Below are 6,000 nucleotides of genomic sequence, written 5' to 3'. Positions count from 1 at the left end.
CAGCTCCATTCTAAGGGTATGTTCACACAACTTATTTTCGGCCGTTTTTTGGGGCGTAAATGGCCTGAAAAATCGGAAGCAGAACACCTCCAAACATCTGCCCATTGATTTCAATGGGAAAACGGCGTTGGTTCCGACGGGCCATTTTTTTACGCGGTCGTTTCCAAAAACGGCCACGTAAAAAAACGGCAGCGAAAAAGAAGTGCATGTCACTTCTTGAGCCGTTTTCTATTGACTCTATAGAAAAACAGCAGTAAAAAAAGAGTTGCTATAAAAAAAAAAACGCTTGAAAACAGCTCCGTATTTTCAGAAGTTTTTGGTTAAGCGTGTGAACATAGTTTTCATCATTCCTATAGACTTAGGCTAACGAGTACAGCGCATGCTAAACTGCCGCTCTATTCAAGCTCCTCCTCACTTTGTAGGGTGCAGCAAGGAGGAACAGGGGATTCGGGCCCGCCAATCTTCCGATCGGTGAGGGTCCCAGCAGTAATCGTATCCTAGTGATAATTGTCGCAAACACCTACATTTATACATTTCCAGGAAGAACAGCAGAGGAAGAGTGCGGTGTATTGACTAAAACAGAGCGTACAGGTCTCTGACCAGGAGAGCTGACGGATCCGCTTTAAGGTCCTTTGATCATTAGTGTGACAAGCTCAGGCTCGATTAACTCTAGCATTTCATATCAGTCTTCATCAGTTCCATCACGATCGCTCAATTGTAAATTTAAAAGGCTTGTATGCTTTGGACAATCTCTTTTTGTTACAATGGTTCCCCCCATTGAAAAGCTAATCACAAGGTTTCCCATTCCTGGGGCCCCCCAGCAATCAGCTGGAATGTGTGCAGGATCTTGACAGCAAGCATACAGTTTTCCTGCAGCGCCACCACAGGAGAAACGAAGCATTACAAAGTTCCCATGTAAATCAATCAATGGGCTGTCCACGTAACGCATGGACATATTGGGTCCTCCAGAATGAGAGACACTTTTTGTAGCGTTTTTGAAAATGTGTTTTCTAAAGTAAATAACATCTTTAATCTAAGTTGAATATATGCGCTATACTAAGATAGATACATATATCCAAATATGCATACATACCACAGTATATATTTATTTTTCCGCAGTGGAAAAATCATTATCTAACTTGGTAGAAAATATCTTGGTGTCGTCGTCTGCCGTACTATCTGATGTAATTATTAAAATAAGAGGTCCGTCCCAACTGGGGCATAATTCCTAAGGTGCAGTACCGCTTTTCACCACCACCAGTGAACGCCCTTTCTGTAGACACCTATGCAACAGCGCCCCCAGCATAAGCAGAAATCTCACCCAATCATAAAGCAGCTTTGCAATAAAAAATAATTGGAAAAAATATATATTTGTCACTTGCATCATAATTCTGGGGATTTTTTCAGATTTTGTATAATTTCTCTGTTAACGGCTCCCAGTTCTCCTTTTAGTAACCTTGTTCCTTCCTTTTTCACAAGTACGAACATTGCAGTCAATATAAACTTGAGAAATATTTTTTTTTCTTTGTGGCAAAGGAACCCGTCTTCTCTTCACATGGGCAGAAAAAAATAAGGGAAAAAAAATATGAATTGCTTCTAAAACATAAGGATCTAGACATGGTTCATCCAGATCTTCCTGGTTCACGAACAGATTAGAAAACTAAATTTCCATTCACGCACAACTTTTTGGGAAACGGCATGTTAGACAATTCTGCTATTTTTCGGCACATCTTAGATATTACAGACCCATCAGTGCTCTGTGCAGCAACTGTTTCCCCACAGGAACCACTTCAAGCCGAATACCGAGCAGTCCCTTTTATCCCCCCTAAAAAAAAAAAAAAAAAAAAGAGTTGCACTCAAAAAATGAGCTTTCAATGAAAGTCCAATAATCTGGTATATTTGATAATCCGGCACCTACTAAATCTATTCATGTCAGATTAAAGGCGTTCTATTGTATTAATAGAGGTGTAAAAACTCAAGTAAAGGGTTAAGGCCTCTTAAAGGGAATGGTTAAGGGGCGATCGTTATTTGCACTTATTTTAAATATATAAACAAAGACGAGGTTAATGGTTTGAATATTTCCTTTGCATATTACAATGTCTGTATTCTCTGCTCCGCCATCGCGCTCCGTCAGACAGGCACAGGTCTTATAGCCAGTCTCCCTGCTGCGATAGGGGCGAGATGACCTCTAGTGACGATACATCATATAGAGCAACTCCCTAATATACTGTTATTATAGGAATCACCCCCTCTATGAGGGTCTACAGCCCCTTCCTGACATGTCACTACCTAGACATAAGCTCCAGAGAAATTTAGTTGTGGTGGTAGTAGTAGAGTGGTTGTTGGGGCAGTAGTAGAGTGGTTGTTGGGGTAGTAGTTGTGTAGTATTCAGAGGGGGTGGTAGTAGAGTGGTTGTGGTAATAGGGGGGAGGTGGTAGTAGTTGTTGTGGTGGTTATAGTAGGGGTGGTGGTGGTGATAGAGCAGTTGTGGTAGTAGCTGTTATGGGGATAGTAGGGGTAGGGGTGATCGAGTAGTTGTGGTAGTAGTTGTTGTGGTGATAGTAGGGGTGGTGGTTGTAGTAGGGGTGGTAGTGGTTATAGAGTAGTAGTTGTGATGATAGAGTAATTGTGGTAGTAGAGGGGGAGGTGGTAGTAGTTGTGGTGGTGGTAGTAGAGTGGTTGTTGTGATAGTAGGGGTGGTGGTTGTAGTGGTAGTAGGGGTGGTAGTGGTGCAGGAGTAGTTGTGGTGGTGGTAGTAGAGTGGTTCTGGTGATAGTAGGGGTGGTGGTTGTAGTGGTAGTAGTTGTGGTGATAGAGTAGTTGTGGTAGTAGAGTGGTTGTTGTGACAGTAGGGGTGGTAGTGGTGATAGAGTAGTTGTGGTTGTGGTGATTGGGGTGGTAGTGGTGCTAGAGTAGTTGTGATAGTAGGGGGGGGGGGGAGTGGTGGTAGTAGTGGTCGTACTGGTGGTCAGTCATGTCCTTGCAGCTGTATCACGAACCATTAGCCTAAGCACAATAAATGGTGCCCAGCTTGTGGCTTTGTGCGATGCGTAGTCCAGCAGCAGAATAGGGCGAGTTGCCTTCCCATGTTATATGGTCTGGTTTAGAATTCCCTTATTTTAAGGGTTTATTCACACGAACGTGGGGAAACTCTGACGTAAAAAACGGCCATTTTTCACGTCCGAGTTGCACCCGTTTTCACGGATCCCTCATAGACTTGAGTTTATGGAGGGATCCGTGAAAACAGAAGAAAATAGGACATGTTCTATCCTTTAACGGACCCTTCACACGGTCCATTGAAACAACAACCGTGTGAACGGCCCCGTTGAAATACAAGCGTCCATGTGACAGCCTTTGTTTGAACGGACGTAGTCAACGTTTGTGTGAATAAGCCCTTTTACTTTTTTTTAGGGAGTTAATAGAGGGAATGGTCCTACGTTCAGGACTTTCATCTATCAGTCACAGTGGAGAGCGGCTGCATAAGTTATCCCTTACATACATTACACAGACCGTCCATTGATTTTATTGGGTACAATGCAATTTTTCTTTTCCCCTGTGGTGGCGCTGCAGGGGGAAGTGAACACTTTCTGCCAGGTTTCCCCACAGTTTACAGTTGATCGCTGCTAATCCTGTGATCATCCTATTTTCAGGACACCCTTCTTAGGGCGGATTCACACGAACGTGAATTGCGTCCGTACGGTTTTCACGCGCCACGCACAGACCAATAGAAGTCTATGGGGCAGTACAGACAGTCCGTGCAGCGTTTGTCCGCTGCGTAAAAAGCGCGACATGTTCAATATCTCTGCGTATTTCGCGCCTCACGCTCCCATTGAAGTCAATGGGTGCGTGAAAACCACGCATGCCGCACGGAAGCATTTCCGTGCAAACTGCGTGTTTGCGCAACAGCTGTCAAAAGGATGAATGTAAACAGAAAAGCACCATGTGCTTTTCTGTTTACAAACATCCACATGGCGTGTCATAATGATGGCGGCTGCGCGAAAAGCACACAGCCGCGCATCATATGCTGCTGCCACACGGAGCTGGTAAGTGGCTTTTGCGCAGGAAAAACGCTGCGCCACGCTCGTCTGAATCAGCCCTTGTGGTAAGGGATTGTCTGCAGTGGAAAGTCCCTTTAAGGATTGGGCAGGTAGCGATCTCCTGTACACTGGGCACTGCTCAATCATAGAGAACAGGGGAAATCCTCTGTTCTCGCTCTGCTGCCCCTGAGCTGGGATGTAGCAGAGGGCACAGTGGTCTCTGCCACGTGTAGTACAGGAAGAATAAGACACTCAGGACAGCCGCTGTATGGTGGTACAGAAGTGTGGAAAGTTATTAGACAACCCCTTTCTAGGTGTACTATTAGGGCAAACGGAGGGGGGGGGGGGTCGTCCCCCTATGACCCAGAGAGAAGAGCGGCTACAAAAGGCAAACTCTACTTCTGGAGGAGCCAACTCGTCTGTGCATTACACGGATGGCCTAGGAATAGAACTGCTGCCGAATCTGCTCATTTACGGTGAGCACGGGGGCGACTTTTAAATGCATAAGGAGTTTTCCAAGTTAGACAACCCCTTCAAGTGTTTCCCTATGGTTGTGACTATTATGGGGGCACTGTGGCTAGCTTAAAGTCAGGGCATACGAATACAGGGCTATAGTTGCATGGACATATTTGCAGATATGTATATAGCGGACACACTATATAGCGGGTCTGTGTCTACCCCACTGCCACGGCTGAAAGTGCAGTAGACTACGCTATAGCTTCCGGCAAAACGACGGATCCGGTGCACAACAGAGACAATCGGAAACCATGGGCATCGGATCCGTCACCATTGAAATCAATGGTGATGGAAATGGAAACCTCTGATGTCAGTTTGTGTGTCTGTTCAGGGTCCAGTTCTGACGGAAAGCTCCGACTGAACGTCAGAACGGGACCTCAACGCAGATGTGAACGAAGCCTAAAATATTGCTGCTTTCTTCCAGAAACAGCGCCACACCTGTCCATTGTTTGGTATTGCAACCCTCCTGGGATAAATGGGGCTGAGATGCAATACCAGACATAACCTGGGGACAAGTGTGGTGCTGTTTTTGGAAGAAAGCAGACAACTTTTTGAAATTTCCCACAACCAAGTAAGGTTATTATTGGACTCTATCCAAATGCAAAAGAGCGAGTCCAACAGATTCAGGAATGCAGTTCCAATTTTATGCAATTACATCATCTATAAAAATCGGGAAGTGGGAGGAGTCTAAAAGCTGAAACGGCCATCGTTTTTATTGTACAAAACATCAGGGTACAGCAGCCCACATACAGCATTTAAAGGAAACCGCTTGTATCACACAGACGTAACATATTTGTTGTCCATACCCCAACCCCCTAATAGAATCCCAGCAGAGAAAATGCTCCGCCCCCAAATAAAAAAGGGAGGGGCCCAATGCAAGTGTAAATAAGCCCTTAAAGGGGGTTTTCCACCTTCTGACAACTGATGACCTATCCACCGGATAGATCATCAGTACATGATCTGTGGGGGTCCGAGGCCTGGGCCCCGCAACGGAATAGCGGCTGAGCTGCAGTACTGTTCAAGTGAATAGGAGCGGACCTGCAGTTCAGTAGCACGGCCGCTATGCAATGTACGGAGATAACTGCTTACGGCTCCGTACATAGCATAATGGGCCATAACATCCGGTGCCGCAGCTCACCGGAGCGGCTTATCGGTGCGGGGTCCGGGTGTCAGAGCCGCACTGATGATATAACGAGGACCTATCCAGTGGATACATCAGTTGTCAGAAAGTGGACAACCTGTTTAAAGAGCCGCTAACCCTTGAATCCACAGCCTATGACATCATTCACACGTAAATATGTGAGAAACGGTCCCTTTAAGCTGCTCATAGACATTCACATAAGCGCTTCAGCCGACAATTAAAGTCAGCCCATCTCCATAAGCCCTACATCACAGAGGGAGTTCCTCCGTTCAGGACTCCCTTCTATGACCCAAAATGATCGCTGTG

Source organism: Rhinoderma darwinii, chromosome 8 (assembly GCF_050947455.1).
Source record: "Rhinoderma darwinii isolate aRhiDar2 chromosome 8, aRhiDar2.hap1, whole genome shotgun sequence".
In the NCBI taxonomy this organism is placed as follows: domain Eukaryota; kingdom Metazoa; phylum Chordata; class Amphibia; order Anura; family Rhinodermatidae; genus Rhinoderma; species Rhinoderma darwinii.
The sequence above is the reverse complement of the archived record's forward strand: the minus strand, read 5'-3'. Positions refer to the sequence as shown.